The following is a 16922-nucleotide window of genomic DNA, read 5'->3' as shown; positions in this document are numbered from 1 at the left end:
CAACCTTCAGACACTACCTTCAGACACAACCTGCAGACACAACCTCAGACCCAACCTTCAAACACAACCTTCAGACACAACCTCAGACACAACCTCAGACACAACCTTCAGATAATACTTTTTCTACAACTTTTACAGAATTTTTTCACAAGTTGTACGCACCTTTTACGTAAGTCTCACAAAACTTTTACACACATTTTGGACATCTCACACAACTTTTGCACAACTCTCATACAGTTCTTATACGTCTCTTTTACAATCTTTCCACAGCTTATGCCGCATAATTTAACATGAAACAGAAGGAAGTCTGATAGAATACTGAACGCAAATCAGACGTACTGCAGGCGGAATGTCATCGAAGCTCAGTCGTGTCTCTTATTCAATAAAGACACAAGCTTGATGTAACCGTTTTCTTTTTAGACGATTATTCAAAGGCGTCGTATAAATGATCGATCACAAACATTCAAATTCTGATGTCTACTTATACTTTCCCCTCTGTTTAATATTATATAATAAAATCACACAAATATCATGCAATAAAATTATACAAATAGTATATATTAAAATGAGACAAATATTATACAATAAAATCAGGCAAATAGTATTCAATAAAATGAAACAAATATTAGACACTAAAATCAGTCTGAGAGTGATTACACGGAAATTACGGAGGCCTGCTACCTGTTTTAGAAAATGGCCGGTAGAGGCACTCTACGCTCTCATTCGTACGTACACACTTACGTTCACACCCATATGGCGGTGCCCCTGGGATTATGCAAATATGTTGTCATTTATCGATTCTACGTAATATTTAGAAAAATAAGCTGGGCATTACAGATAAACAGGAAAAACCAATCGATTACCTAAGAGAGAGGAGCATAAGAAAAATAATTACTTCATATCACTGGATGGTTTTTATGCGATTACTGTGGAATTACGTCGAACCACTCTAAACCACCATAATACGTACTAGAATTTTTGCAAAATTTGTAAGGGTTACATAGAAACGAGCTTTATGGAAATGCTGGTGGTTACGCCGATTTTTCGATAATAACGCAAACGCCCCACGGACTATGCTAATTGCTGTTTATTAAATAACTACGTTAATATCTAGGATTAGTAAGTTGGTGGATGAAGATACCGTGGAAATTACACGGACATTTAGGAATTATGCAAAATCGACAAGCATTTTGACAAGCATTAGGTAAAAACAAATTTATTCGCTTATGCGGACACTATGACGTTACGCCTGACGCTCGGAGGCCACCTAAATACGTTCTGGGATTGACGACAAATCTACGAGAATATACAGAAATGCTGCACTTTATGAAGACGCTGGTCGTTACTTGATTCGTAAGAAATAACGAATATGCCCCTGGGATTATGCAACAATGTTGTCGTTTAAGTAACCTCTCTAGAATCTAGGGAAATAAGATGGGTACTACGGATAACCTAGAAATTACGTCGGTATATTAGTAATTATTGAAGACAGATATAACATAAGAATAAAAAATAAAGCACAAATACTTACTTCAAATCGCCAGTCGGATAAGCCAAAATCTGTAAGGGTTACCCAGAAACGATGAGCTTTATAAAGATGCTGGTAGTTCGTATAGTCTACGTAAATAATGCAACCGCCTCAAGGACTATTCAAAAATGCTATCGACTAAATAACCTCGTTAATATCTAGAATTAATAAGCTGATCGTTACAGATATCCTGGAAAAAAATGAGATTACGGAGAAAGCTCGGAGGCCAAAAATGTCGTTTAAGTAACCTCGCTAGTATCTAAGAAAATAACCTGGGTATTGCTGATAAACCTAGGAACTACGTCGGTACGTTAGGAACTATTGAAAAACCGAGGGATTACCTAAAAAGAAAACGGACAAATACTTCTAATCACCGGATGGTAAAGCGAAAACAGTGGGGTTATGTCCCACGCTGTAGATTGCGTACTTAGATTTTTGTAAAATCTGTAGGTTACGCAGAAATGCCGGACTTTATGAAAATGCTAGTAGTTACGCAAATTCGTCGGATATAACGAGTGCCCCGCGGATTATGCAAAAAAAAATGCAGTCGATTAAATAACCTCGGTAATATCTTCGATTAATAAGCCGACAGTTGTAAATACACGGGAACTACACGGTCATCTACGAGTTATCGAAAACCGACAGGAATTTACACAAGTATTACGTACAAAGGCAAGTACTTACGCGAAATCACAGGGTGGTAATGCGGAAACAATCGGATTACGCCGCATTCTCGGAGGCCACCTAAATACGCCCTATTACCGACGCCAAATCTACAAGGATTACACAGAAACGCTGAATTTCCTGAAAACCCTAGTATTTACGCAGATTCGTCGGAAATAACGGGAGTGCCCCACAGATTATGCAAAAAAAATGCAGTCGATCATATAACCTCGGTAATATCTTCGATTAATAAGCCGACAGTTGTAAATACACGGGAACTACACGGTCACCTACGAGTTATCGAAAAACCGACAGGAATTTACACAAGTGTTACGTATAAATGCAAGTACTTACGCGAAATCACAGGGTGGTAACGCGGAAACAATCGGATTACGCCGCATTCTCGGAGGCCACCTAAATACGCCCTATTACCGACGCCAAATCTACAAGGATTACACAGAAACGCTGCATTTCCTGAAAACCCTAGTATTTACGCAGATTCGTCGGAAATAACGCGAGTGCCCCACAGATTATGCAAAAAAAATACAGTCGATCATATAACCTCGGTATTATCTTCGATTAATAAGCCGACAGTTGTAAATACACGGGAACTACACGGTCATCCACGAGTTATCGAAAACCGACAGGAATTTACACAAGTATTGCGTATAAATGCAAGTACTTACGCGAAATCACAGGATGGTAATGCGGAAACAATCGGATTACGCCGCATTCTCGGAGGCCACCTAAATACGCCCTATTACCGACGCCAAATCTACAAGGATTACACAGAAACGCTGCATTTCCTGAAAACCCTAGTATTTACGCAGATTCTTCGGAAATAACGCGAGTGCCCCACAGATTATGCAAAAAAAATGCAGTCGATCATATAACCTCGGTAATATCTTCGATTAATAAGCCGACAGTTGTAAATACACGGGAACTACACGGTCATCCACGAGTTATCGAAAACCGACAGGAATTTACACAAGTATTACGTATAAATGCAAGTACTTACGCGAAATCACAGGGTGGTAACGCGGAAACAATCGGATTACGCCGCACTCTCGGAGGCTACCTAAATACGCCCTATTACCGACGCCCAATCGACAAGGATTACACAGAAACGCTGCATTTCCTGAAAACCCTAGTATTTACGCAGATTCTTCGGAAATAACGCGAGTGCCCCACAGATTACGCAAAATAAATACAGTCGATCATATAACCTCGGTAAAATCTTCGATTAATAAGCTGATAGTTACAGATACACATGAAAGTACACGGTCATCTACGAGTAAAATCCTAGTATTTACGCAGATTCGTCGGATCTAACGAGTGCCCTACGAATTATAAAAAAGAAAAAAAGAAAAAATGCTGTCGTTTCAATAACCTAGCTAGTATCTACGAAAATAAGCTGCTTAGAGCATTCTACGAATAACGCAGCTGTTAAGAATGTCAAAAAGAAAAACCTCCGACAACCATTATCAAAAAAGAAAAAAGAAGTACTTTCGACAAATCTCGGGATCGTTATGTAAAAATACGTTACGCTACGTTACACTAGGGCTTTCAAATCGTGCAAAGGTTTCGCAAAATCGCTTGGCGTTGTAAAGAAGTTGGACATTGCAACGATTCATCGGAAGTACCCCTGGGACTATGCAAATATTCTGTCGGGTAAGTAACTCATCCAGTATCATGGAAAATAAGCTAGGGCTCTAAATACCCTCCAAATTACTATATATGCGAAGAATTACGCGACGAATAGAGATCACGTTAAAAAAAAAATACGGTCGATAACTAAGTGATAATGTGGAAACGTTAGAGTTAAGTAGACACGCTAAAATGAAGCTAAATACACGCCACGGTTTACACAGAGACGTTAGGCTATATAAAAACGCGGATTCTTCGGATAAAACGAAAATATCCCGAACTATGAAAAAAAAAAATGCCGCAGTTTAAATAACTTCGCTGGTACCTAGGAAAATGAGCTGCGGGTTGCAGATACTATGCAATTTACGCAACACGCGTAGAATTACGGAACGAACATAAAGGCATTTAAGTGAGAAAAATACTTACTGCAAATCGTTGGGTCGCGTCTGGATTACACCGAAGTTAGACCACAGAAGTTCGGCTGAATACACGCAAAGGTTTACACAAAATTTGTAAGGATTGTATAGATACGGTGGGCTTCATACAAAAAAAAGAAACTACTGATTACGCGCATTCGTTCAAAACAACGCAATGCCCTTAACATTATGCAAAAAAAATACCATCGCTTCAGTAATCTCGATAGTATGTAGGTAAATGAATAACTCCGAGGTTGCAGATAACCTGAAAAAGACAAAACTCTGGGTGTCCACGTCGGACGTTGCGAAAAATCGATAGGACTTACGTGTAAAAAAAAACCATACCTTGCCAAATGGATACTTACGCCAAACCACGTAGTGGGCGAAATCGCTGCGTTGCGTCTGGCAGAGCCAGAGAATTTACCTAAATAAGGGTTAGGGGTTTACGCAATATTTCTAAGGGTTACGCCAATCTGTTCGGAATTACGCAACACGCTTAATTACGCACGAATGGATTCACGGTAGTTGAAACGCTCTACCATGCCCTAAAATTTCCGGTACACGCGTTGGACCGCGTTGAACCGCGCTAAACCTAGATCATTTTTATTTTTTGTCGTTTTACAATCATTTAAGCAATGTACGCTACATATGTACGCTCGGTAGTATCAAACTAATATTTACAGAATACAACCCCGCCGCTCAAGCTTTATACCGCTCGTAGTACGTAGAAAATAATTTTAATCGAACGTTTCGCAGAACAGAAATCTGCTTACATACTGCCTTCCTTTTTTTCGACGCTTTCTTATTACAATGATAAAAATAATATTTTTTCTTTTTTAGTATATGAGCATTTCAATTATTCGCGAAGCTGGGGTCACGCGATATCCTAAGAATTGTCTAAAAAGATGTTTGTTGTTACGGATAAATACTGGACGACGGTTTTCGATACGCCCAACGGTGGTCTAAAATTCTCTTAATGCATCAAATTTATGTATGCTTTCTATCACTTTACAATTATTTAAACAATTTTACAATATACGTTTGTTCGGTATAAAATTATAATTAAACGATAATTCTCTCAACGCATCAGAATTTATGTATACTTTCTATTAGTTTAACTAATTATTTGAACATTCTATACTATACGTTTACTCGAGTTAAAATTATATTTAAATATTTTTCTCAACGCACCATTGTTTATATACGCTTCTTATCACTATACAATTATTTAAACGGTTTACAATATACGTTTGTTCGATATAAAATTATACTTAAATAATAGTTTTCTTAACGCACCCAAGTTTATGTATGCTTTCTATCACTTTACAATTATTTAAAGAATCTATAATATACGATTGGTCGATATAAAATAAGATTTAAACAATAATACAACCGCTTAAACGTTGCACCGCACGTAATATCTTGTGAAGTATAAAACAATTTTATGTTAACATTCCGGAAAGAAAAAATCAACTGATGTACTACCTTCCAATTGAAGTTTCATTTTTTCAACGCTCTATAAACTCCAACAATATTATAACAATGATTCTAACAAATTTGTTTCTATCTTGTAATTTTTCGTAAAACATCGCAATTATGCGCAAGACTAAAGCAGGGGAATCGTTTGAAATGCTGGTGGTTACGCAAAACGCTGAGAATTGAACAGAATACGACGTTAGGGATTGCGCAGGTACGCTGAGGGTGTCGCAGAAACGCTCAGGGTATCATGCAAGATCGCTTAGGGTATCCAAGGTACGCTCAAGGTAGTGTCGCAGAAACGCTCGGGGTGTCGCAGAAACGCTCGGGATGTCGCAGAAACGCTCGGGGTGTCGCAGAAACGCTCGGGGTGTCGCAGAAACGCTCGGGGTGTCGCAGAAACGCTCGGGGTGTCGCAGAAACGCTCGGGGTGTCGCAGAAACGCTCGGGGTGTCGCAGAAACGCTCGGGGTGTCGCAGAAACGCTCGGGGTGTCGCAGAAACGCTCGGGGTGTCGCAGAAACGCTCGGGGTGTCGCAGAAACCCTCGGGGTGTCGCAGAAACCCTCGGGGTGTCGCAGAAACGCTCAGGGTATCGCAGAAACGCTCAGGGTATCGCAGAAACGCTCAGGGTATCGCAGAAACGCTCAGGGTATCGCAGAAACGCTCAGGGTATCGCAGAAACGCTCAGGGTATCGCAGAAACGCTCAGGGTATCGCAGAAACGCTCAGGGTATCGCAGAAACGCTCAGGGTATCGCAGAAACGCTCAGGGTGTCGCAGAAACGCTCAGGGTGTCGCAGAAACGCTCAGGGTGTCGCAGAAACGCTCAGGGTATCACAGAAACGCTTAGGGTATCGCAGGATCGCTTAGGGTGTCACGCAGAAACGCTTAGGGGTGCGCAAAATCGCCGAGAATTACGTAGAACGTTGGAGCTTAAGCAGATTTAAAGAAGCAATACGAACGAAGGAGAGGCGAGTCTTCTTTCGGTTCGGTAAAATGAAGGAAGCGTTGTTTTCCTGCTGATTTTAATCCAATGGAAGATTCTTCAAGATTCCATCCTTCGTTATTGCTTCCATCGCATCTTCCTGGCTCCTTTCCTTTCCTTTCTCATCTTCATATTCATGATAGATCCTAGAGGAAGGAGGCTTTCCTATTTTAGGAAAATAATAAAAATGCAGTATTGAAACCTATAATAAAGTACATGGCGATAAAAAATACTAAAATATCATTAAACAATGCTAACCATGAGTCGCAATTTTACAAAGACCATTTCCAACTAGAGCGTTGAATTGTTCTTTTATCCGTATCCAAACAGTAGAACGAAATTACAACATAGGCTTCCTAAAAGAAAAAAAAAAAAAAAATTAACAAAGTTAATAAAAATAGTGTTATAATAAAAATATCAAAATGTTAAGTATTCCTCATCAGACAAGAGAATAAAGAACCATCTTGCTCTAACGAGCGTGATACTTAGGAACTGCTATCCGGGAATCCACGACCCAATTAACACATATATTTCGATTTAAGCAGTGTTCGTTCTGTCGTATACTATCGACGAAAAGCCTATCGTTTCTATTTCGCAGCGATATTTCAAGAGAGACCATATGATTCGTTGAAATAGTGTTATTTAAGACGCGTTCGCTTAAATAGATTTTTTCATCGATTAAAGGAATGAAGTTACGATAACGTTATCCAACTTGAATAAACTTTGAATTATCAGCTACTCGATGTATATTAAATGAAAAATGTAATCGGAAGAAAAATATACTCGGATGTAAAAGTATCGTTAACAGAACACTGTTTAATCGAAGAATGAATGTGTAAACAGATGTCAATTCTGTTCGACTGTAACTAAATTCACCATGCTTATTTCAAGGAACACGGGCCACGATGCATTGTTAACAATAACGGACGAAATCGCAATGCCTATAACCTGAAAAAATAAATGTAGAATTAGCTAAACGTTATCGTAAAGGGTAACGTGAAAATAAATAATAATATATGTCAACTATTGCTTATCAGTTGTCGTCCTGTGTCCAATACCATTGCTTATCATAGATAAGTAAAACTGATGACGAAAATTTTGAACTTTATACTTCTTTCTTTCTATCATCGAAAATAATGATTCCTTAGCTGGTTGTTAGATCAAGGAACGCTTCCTTCCACGATTTAAGTAGCGTTCGTACTGTCAAGATGTCAATTCTGTTCGAATGTAACTAAATTCATCTTGCTTATTTTTAAGAAAACTAGCCACGATGTAATGTCAACAATAACGAAAGAAATCACGTCTACATCCTGAAAAAGTAGATATAGAATTAAGTAAACGTTCTCGAAAATATTATAGTGACAATAAATAACTATTTTTTTCAACTAACGCTTACCAGTCGTTGTTGTGTGTCGAACACCATTTATTATTGTAAATAAGTAAAATTGATGACGAAAATCTAGACGTCCTACCTCTTCCATTCTATAATTGAAAGTAACGATGACTTAGATGGTTATGTTACGTTAAGGAACGTAGTAAAATATGTTATATTTCGTAATTGAGCGTGATCGATGTTAATAAATTTACCAGCGAAAATTGTTTTCGATATTCTAGCGGTATATAACATAGGAGTGTACGTTAAATAAAATATTCTAATTACCTGCAATCAACGAGGATTCTGAGGCAGTAAGGGGGCTGTGGACCGCCGCGCTTGCGCATTACGTCACCTTTGCAATGGCTTCCCCACGTGCTTGTAACATTTCGATCCATTTGTACGAAAATATCGGAATATTAAAAATATGATATAAATTTTTCAATTTAATATCTCTCAAAATAAAGCTCCTAAGCGTGAAAACTATATTTTTAAGGAAAATGTACATAAGCCTGCATGCAATTACATATTTCTCCTAGATCATTTCTATATAATATCTTGTAGAATTTCTTCTAAAATCATATCTAAGTAGAACGCAGATCTGCACTATTAATGGTCGAAAAAAAGAAAAAAAAAAGAATGAAATCAAGAAGATCGGTTTTCTGAGAAACCCACAATAAAATAAACTGTAGAATACAAAACGAAATACAGCTGCAGTAAAAGTATGAATAATTCAAAAATATCTTACGGCTAAAGAACTGTCAACCGCATTACAGCAATCAGGAAACGATCCGTCGAATGATACATCCACTCCGTGATTTAAGCAGTATTCGTTCTGTCATGTACTATCAACGAAAAGTCTACAATTTTTATTTCGCAGTGATATTCCAAGACGGACGTCGACTCGTTAAAATAATGTAGATTAAGCGCGTTCGCGTACATAGATTTTCCCATCGATCGTCCTCGACGTGAGATCAATTAACGACATCTGAAGCAGGTCTAAAAAATAAGGAGGAGAGTAGAATGTCCTCGGTTATTTTATAATGCTGGACGAAGGCAGAGCAACCAGCGTAAATGCACAGAAAATGGTACGAGACAAATCTCGACCATAAACGAGTGCTCGATAAAAAGTGGGTTGCGTCTAGAAAGATTCAACTGCGCGGTGACGACCGTGCACAACTCCTCCCTATCCTGATGATGTCGATTATTAATCACATGACGACGATGAAGGTTGAAAGAATCCATGTAAAATCCACTAATGTAAAATTAAAGAAATAATGTTACATCAACGTTAATCAATTTGAATGAATTCCGAATTATCAACTATTCCACGTATATAAAACGCACTTCCCAAAAAATGTACAATCGAACAAAAAATATACTCTGACGGCAAATTACTAAAAGAAGTTTCGCTGACAGAACACTGCTTAATCGAAGAATGAATGTATAAACTTAAACGGAAGACGTCTACTTTGTTGAACTCTAGCCAAATCAATCTTGCTTCTTTCTAGGAACATGGGCCACACTGTGTTGTTAACGCTGACGAACAAATTTACAGAATCTACGCCCTGAAAAGGTAAATATAGAATTAACTAAACGTTCCAAAAAGATTACAGTGACAATAGCAATATTTTTTAACTATTGCGCATCACTCGTCGTCCTGTATCGAATATCACTTCTTATTGTACGTAAGTAAAATTGATAATCCGAACATCGTACCTCTTCCATCCTATAATCGAGAGAACGATGGCTTAGATGATTATGTTAGGTTAAGGAACGCAGTAGAATAAGTTATATTTCGCAATTGAACGTGATCGATGTTAATAAATTCACTTGTGGAAATCGCGTTTTCGACATTCGATCGGTACATAAAATTAGAGCGTACGTTAGATAAAATATTCTAATTACCTGCAAGAAAAAAGCTTGGTCATAACACGTGCCAATCATTATTCAAAATGGTGGATTCTGAGGCAGCAAGGAGGCTGTGGACCGCTGCGCTTGCGCATTACGTCACCTTTGCAATGGCTTCCCCACGTGCTTGTAACATTTCGATCTATTTGTACGAAAATATCGGAACATTAAAAATATGATATACGAATTTAAAAACTATCTAAATTGATATCCGACTACTCCATACTATGAAAATTAATCGTTTCAATTTAATATCTCTCAAAATAAACCTCCTAAGCGTGAAAACTATATTTTTAAGGAAAATGTACATAAGCCTGCATGCAATTACATATTTCTCCTAGATCATTTCTATACAATATCTTGTAGAATTTCTTCTAAGATCATATCTAAGTAGAGTGCAGGTGTGCACTATTAATGGTTGAAAAAAAGAAAAAAAAAAATGAAATTAAGAGATCGGTTTTCTGAGAAACCCACAATAAAATAAACTGCAGAATACAAAACGAAATACAGCTGCAGTAAAAGTATGAATAATTCAAAAATATCTTACGGCTAAAGAACTGTCAACCGCATTACAGCAATCAGGAAACGATCCGTCGAATGATACATCCACTCCGTGATTTAAGCAGTATTCGTTCTGTCATGTACTATCAACGAAAAGTCTACAATTTTTATTTCGCAGTGATATTCCAAGACGGACGTCGACTCGTTAAAATAATGTAGATTAAGCGCGTTCGCGTACATAGATTTTCCCATCGATCGTCCTCGACGTGAGATCAATTAACGACATCTGAAGCAGGTCTAAAAAATAAGGAGGAGAGTAGAATGTCCTCGGTTATTTTATAATGCTGGACGAAGGCAGAGCAACCAGCGTAAATGCACAGAAAATGGTACGAGACAAATCTCGACCATAAACAAGTGCTCGATAAAAAGTGGGTTGCGTCTAGAAAGATTCAACTGCGCGGTGACGACCGTGCACAACTCCTCCCTATCCTGATGATGTCGATTATTAATCACATGACGACGATGAAGGTTGAAAGAATCCATGTAAAATCCACTAATGTAAAATTAAAGAAATGTTACATCAACGTTAATCAATTTGAATGAATTCCGAATTATCAACTATTCCACGTATATAAAACGCATTTCCCAAAAAATGTACAATCGAACAAAAAATATACTCTGACGGCAAATTACTAAAAGAAGTTTCGCTGAAAGAACACTGCTTAATCGAAGAATGAATGTATAAACTTAAATGGAAGACGTCTACTCTGTTGAACTCTAGCCGAATCCATCTTGCTTCTTTCTAGGAACACAGGGCACACTGTATCGTTAACGCTCACGAACAAATTCACAGAATTTACGTCCTGAAAAGGTAAATATAGAATTAACTAAACTTTCCCGAAAAGATTAGTGACAATAGCAATATTTCTTAACTACTACGCACCACTCGTCGTCCTGTTTCGAATATCACTTCTTATTGTACGTAAGTAAAATTGATAATCCGGACATCGTACCTCTTCCATTCTATAATCGAAAGAACGATGGCTTAGATGATTATGTTAGGTTAAGGAACGCAGTAGAATAAGTTATATTTCGCAATTGAGCGTGATCGTTATTAATAAATTCACTCGCGGAAATCGCATTTTTGGTATTCGTCGCTATATAAAATCTGAGTGAACGTTAGATAAAATATTCTAATTAACTAATAATTCTAATTAACGAGAGGACGAAGCTCGAGTGCAACGCTTGGCACGAGATAATTTAGAATGGCGGATTAAGCGGCAGGAAGGAAGCTATGGACCGTCGCGCGTACGCGTTACGTCATCATTCCAATGGCTTCCCCGCGTTTGTTGTTTCGATCTATTTGTATGAGAATATCGAAACGTTAAAAATATGATATACGAAATTAAAAACTATCTAAACGGATATCTTGTTACACCAAACTGTAAAAATTATTCGTTTCAATTTGACGCCTGTATAACTAAACGTTCATGTAGAGACTATTGCGACGATAAAAAATAATCTTTTTCAACTAACGCTTACCAGTCGTCGTTGTGTGTCGTACACCATTTATTATTGTAAATAAGTAAAATTGATGAGGAAAATGCGAACGTCGTAGCTCTTCCGTTGTACGATCGTAAATAACGATTGCTTATATGGTTATGTTAGGTTAAGGAACGCGGTACAATTTACGATTCGCAGTTGAGCGCGACCGATGTTAACAAATTTTATCGGAAAAATCGCGTTTTCGGCATTCGATCGGTATATAAAATAATGGTGCACGTTAAATAAAATATTTTAATTACCTGCAATTAACGAGAGGACGAAGCTTGGTTGGGACACGTGCCACGAACTGATTCAGAATGGCGGATTAAGCGGCAACAAGGAAGCTGTATCGTCGAGCATGCGCGTTACGTCAGCTTTGCAATGGCTTCCCCGCGAGCTTGTTGTTTCGATCTATTTGTATAGAAATATCAAAACGTTAAAAATATGATATACGAAGTTAAAAACTATCGAAACGGATATCTTGCTACATAAAATTATGAAAATTAATCGTTACGATTTGATAAAATGTTCGAGTAAGGATTACAGCGATAATAAATAAGAACCTTTTTCGACTAATGCTTACCACTCGTCGTCGTGTGTCCAACACCATTTCTCATTGTAAATAAGTAAAATTGAAGACGAAAATCCAGACGTCGTACCTCTCCCATTCTATAATCAAAAGTAACGATGGCTTGTACGGTTGTTAGGTTAAGGAACGCGGTAGAATAAGTTATATTTCGTAGTCGAGCGTGATCGATGTTAATAAATTTACCCGCGGATATCGCTTTTTCGACGTTCGATCGGTATGTAAAATAATGGTACACGTTGAATAAACTATTCTAATTAACTGCAATTAACGAACGGACGAAGCTCTGTTGCGACGCGTACCACGAAACGATTTGGAATGGCGGATTAGGCGGCAGGAAGGAAGCTATGGACCGTCGCGCGTACGCGTTACGTCATCTTTCCAATGGCTTCCCCGCGTGTTCGTTGTTTCGATCTATTTGTATGAGAATATCGAAACGTTAAAAATATGATATACGAAGTTAAAAACTATCTAAACGGATATCTTGTTACACCAAACTGTAAAAATTATTCGTTTCAATTTGACGCTTGTATAACTAAACGTTCATGTAGCGACTATTGCGACGAGAAATAATAATCTTTTTCAACTAACGCTTACCAGTCGTCGTTATATGTCGAACACCATTTATTATTGTAAATAAGTAAAATTGATGACGAAAATCCGAAAGTCGTAGCTCTTCTATTGTATAACCGCAAAGAACGATTGTTTACACGTTTATGTTAGGTTAAGGAAGGTAGGACGATAATTTACAATTCGCAGTTGAGCGCGATCGGTGTTAACAAATTTTATCCGCTCAAATCGTGTTTTCTGCATTCAATCGCTATATAAAATAATGACGCACGTTAAATAAAATATTCTAATTACCTGCAGTCAACGAGAGGACGAAGCTGGCTTGCGACAAACGCCACGAAATAATTCAGAATGGCGGAGTAAGCGGCAGCAAGAAAGATGTGGACCGTCGTACGTACATATTACGTCATCTTTCCAATGGCTTCCCCACGTGCTTGTAAAGTTTCGATCTATTTGTATGAAAATATCGGAACGTTAAAAATATGATATACGAAGTTAAAAACTATCTAAACGGATATCTTGCTATACCGAACTGTGAGAATTAATCATTTCGATTTGACGCCTGTATAACTAAACGTTCACGTAAAGATTGCAACGATAATAAATAACAATGTTTTTCAACTAATGCTTACCAGTCGTCGTTGTCGTGTGTCCAACATCATTTCTCATTGTAAATAAGTAAAATTGATGACGAAAATGCGAACGTCGTAGTTCTTCCATTGTATAATCGAAAATAACGATGGCTTGTATGGTTGTTAGGTTAAGGAACGCAGCAGAATATATTTCGTAGTTGAGCGTGATCGATGTTAATAAATTCACCCGTGGAAATAGCGTTTTCGACGTTCGATCGATATACAAAATTAGAGCGTACGTTGGATAAAATATTCTAATTAACTGCAATTAACGAGAGGACGAAGCTCGGTTGCGACGCGTGCCACGAACTAATTCGGAATGGCGGATTAAGCGGCAGGAAGGAAGCTATGGACCGTCCCGCGTACGCGTTACGTCATCTTTACAATGGCTTCCCCACGTGTTTGTTGTTTCGATCTGTTTGTATAATAATATGGAAACGTTAAAAATATGATATACGAAATTAAAAACTATCTAAACGAATATCTTGCTGCATCAAACTGTGAAAATTAATCATTTCGATTTGATATCTGTAGAAATAAAGCTCGTAAACGTGAAAATATATTTGTAAGGAAAATGTTCGTGCACCCGCGTACGATTATTTTTCATATAAATGTGTATTATTTTCGATGTTAGTACGAGGAAAGTATTGTTTTTGAAATTTCTGCTTTTAGAAAGAGAGAATAACCATCCGATTCGTTCAAAGGTCCGTTTTTTGTTGACAGTCCATCGGCTCGTTGTTTTATGTTGGTTTACGCCAACGATAAATACAGATATAATTTTTTAACGATTTTGACGAACGAGATCGTTTCAAAGATGAATATTCGAGTGAGAATACGATTCTTCCGAACTTTCGAATACGCGCTTCGTTTTGTTTGAAAAAATCGTGTCAAAAAATGATGTTTTCTCGACGATAATTCGTGCATAAAAGTAAAGGATAAGGTTAATTTTAAAACCTTCAAATTGTCGTTATAGCAAATTCTTGTTGCTTACGCACACGTAAGTTTGTTTCTTTTTAAATACATACAAGAGACTCTTAATAGAAAGAAAACGATGACATTGGTATATAGATAATTGCGTAAAGGTTCCTCTATCTATTGTTTCCGGCAAGTAACGAAAGAAAAACCAGTCGAGCGTGATAAATTCTTCTTACTACGTATATATATATACACAATTCAGTCATGTAGTCATACAATTCAGAGAATTTAGGAAGTTTTGTAGCGAAAAGTATTGGTAAATAAACAAGAGACGATCGAAGAGATCGGTCTTGACATGACTTCCCCCATTCGTCGTCCTTACACAGTATTTGTTCCTCTAAGTAATTTGGACGTGTTTTATCTAGACAATGAATGATTCGAACACGCTTGCATCATGCATGTATTATATTTCTTAAGTATTTCTCGTAACTTAATTTACACTGATAATCCAGTTGGCACTGGATATAGCTTCACTAAGAATGATAAAGGCTATACTAGTAATGAAATTCAAGTTGCAAATCATAACTTTGTAGATTGTTGCATATTGAAATTCAATGAAATTCAAAGAGAAAGAGGGAAACACGATATCATAATTGTTGTATTTCTTATCAATTTTTAATATATAGATTATAAATAAAATGAAAAAAAAACGTTCATAACGAGGATTAATTTAAAAAATACTAAATGTGCTCTGTGTAATATATTTAAATTTCATAAAAAGATGAACAGTTTATATACTTAATTGTAATTATTTATTTGGTAAAAAGCAAAGATTAAAATATAATTAGTTTATGACATCTGTAATCGTTTACCATGTGCATAAATTTCAAACGTCCAATTGACAATAGAAGAATTTGTAGTTCTAGGATACAATTTACACGATTATGTAAAACTTAACCTCTTTGATTTTCAGTAAATATTTATCAATGAATGAAATAAAAGTCTTATGCATCAATTCTCCTTATCCAGATGATGTCGATTATTAATCTACAAGTCAATAATAAATGTTTAAAGAATCCACATTAAATTCATTAATGCAAAATTAAAGAAATAAAGTTACAAGAATGTCATGAAAGTAGAATGAATTCAGAATCCTCAGCTACTCGATATATGTAGAACACATTTAATAAAAAATGCATAACCGAAAGAAAAGAATGAAAGAAAGTTTTGATAAAAGAACACTGCTTAATCTAAGAATGAATGTACAAAGTTAAAGAGAAGATGTAAATTCTGTTTAACTGTAACTAAATCCATATTGCATATTTCTAAGTACATAAGCCACGCTGTACTGTTAACGTTAACGAACGAAATCACAACGCATACGTCCTGAAAAGATAAACATAAAAATAACTAAATTCTCGTAAAGAATACAATGTTAATAAATAACAATATTTTTCAACTAATGCTTACCAGCCGTCGTCGTGTAATAAATCCGGACGTCGTACCTCTCCCATTCTATAATCGAAAACAGCGATGGCTTGTATGGTTATGTTAGGTTAAGGAACGCAGTAGAATAAGTTACATTTCGCAGTTCAGCGTGATCGATGTTAATGTATTCAACCGCGAAAATCGCGTTTTCGGTAATCGATTGGCATATAAGATAAAGATGTACGTTAGATAAAATATTTTAATTACTCGCAGTTAATGACTCAGAGGCAACGAGGAGCTAAGAAAAGCGTCGCTCATACGCGTGTCACCTGTATAATGAAATTAACAGAGAAAGATAAGAACGCAATATTACAACTATAAAGTGTTCCATCTATTTTTAATTTGTAGATTATGAAATATATAATATTCTGACATATAATTTTTAATGTTTCAGTTTGAAAATATATCTATAACAAATACAATACACACACTTGCAATTTATGTCTTATAATGTATGCAATTTTATTATTGTAATGCAACAATTTTATGTAGAATCAAACCTAGTAGCCACCCAGACGCAACCCAAACACAATCCAGACAAAACAGTAAAAACAGACCAAAAGAAATTCAGACATGAATCTAAGCGCAATTGTGGCGCAACTCAGATATAATTCTATACGAAACCCAGACACAATTCTAACCGGAACTTAGACGTAACTAATTGCGACTCTAACCACAATCTAAACTC

At 36.8% G+C, this 16922-nt stretch overlaps 1 long non-coding RNA gene across 20 annotated transcripts; it reads right to left on the bottom strand.

Moving 5' to 3' along the window:
• Positions 1-960: 960 nt before the first annotated feature.
• LOC127066240 (uncharacterized) lies at positions 961-16749 on the bottom strand. 20 transcript variants are annotated; one of them, XR_007782309.1, is made up of 17 exons: positions 16735-16749; positions 16442-16503; positions 16217-16261; positions 13832-16132; positions 13494-13648; positions 12627-12712; positions 12304-12454; positions 11442-11521; positions 10545-11361; positions 9995-10139; positions 8835-9654; positions 8375-8464; positions 8111-8196; positions 6973-8024; positions 2878-6879; positions 1532-2301; positions 961-1452 (listed from the first exon to the last, which is right to left on the bottom strand). It is a non-coding gene; the product is annotated as an uncharacterized LOC127066240 (long non-coding RNA). The 20 variants fall into 20 exon arrangements; XR_007782307.1 differs by having other exon boundaries at positions 16217-16503; XR_007782310.1 differs by lacking the exon at positions 16442-16503.
• Between the last annotated feature and the right edge of the window lie 173 nt (positions 16750-16922).

This window comes from Vespula vulgaris, chromosome 9 (genome assembly GCF_905475345.1).
Source record: "Vespula vulgaris chromosome 9, iyVesVulg1.1, whole genome shotgun sequence".
NCBI classification, from domain to species: domain Eukaryota; kingdom Metazoa; phylum Arthropoda; class Insecta; order Hymenoptera; family Vespidae; genus Vespula; species Vespula vulgaris.
The sequence above is the reverse complement of the archived record's forward strand: the minus strand, read 5'-3'. Positions and strand labels throughout refer to the sequence as shown.